The following is a 319-nucleotide window of genomic DNA, read 5'->3' as shown; positions in this document are numbered from 1 at the left end:
GTCAATAACATTTCTGTTCTTAGCTGTTCTCTCTGAAGACTGTATTCTTTCTTTATCTTCATCACTAAGTACTTCAAATTCTTTGTTTTCAGTAAGTACTTTGTGTCATCTGCGTATTACAGCTTGTTAATGAGTCTTTCTTCAATGTTGATAATATTCTTCTTCATTAGTCCAATTTCTTGGATCATTTCCTCAACATACAGATTGAATAACAATGGTGAATGGATACAAGCCTGACATACATTTTCTAAGTTTAATCCTGGCGGTATTTCCTTGTTCTGTTCTAACAACTAACCCCTGACCTATGTACAGCTTCCAC

Source organism: Echinops telfairi, unplaced genomic scaffold (genome assembly GCF_000313985.2).
Source record: "Echinops telfairi isolate 266 unplaced genomic scaffold, ASM31398v2 ScPeMD7_7421;HRSCAF=8459, whole genome shotgun sequence".
Classification (NCBI taxonomy): Eukaryota; Metazoa; Chordata; class Mammalia; order Afrosoricida; family Tenrecidae; genus Echinops; species Echinops telfairi.
The sequence above is the reverse complement of the archived record's forward strand: the minus strand, read 5'-3'. Positions refer to the sequence as shown.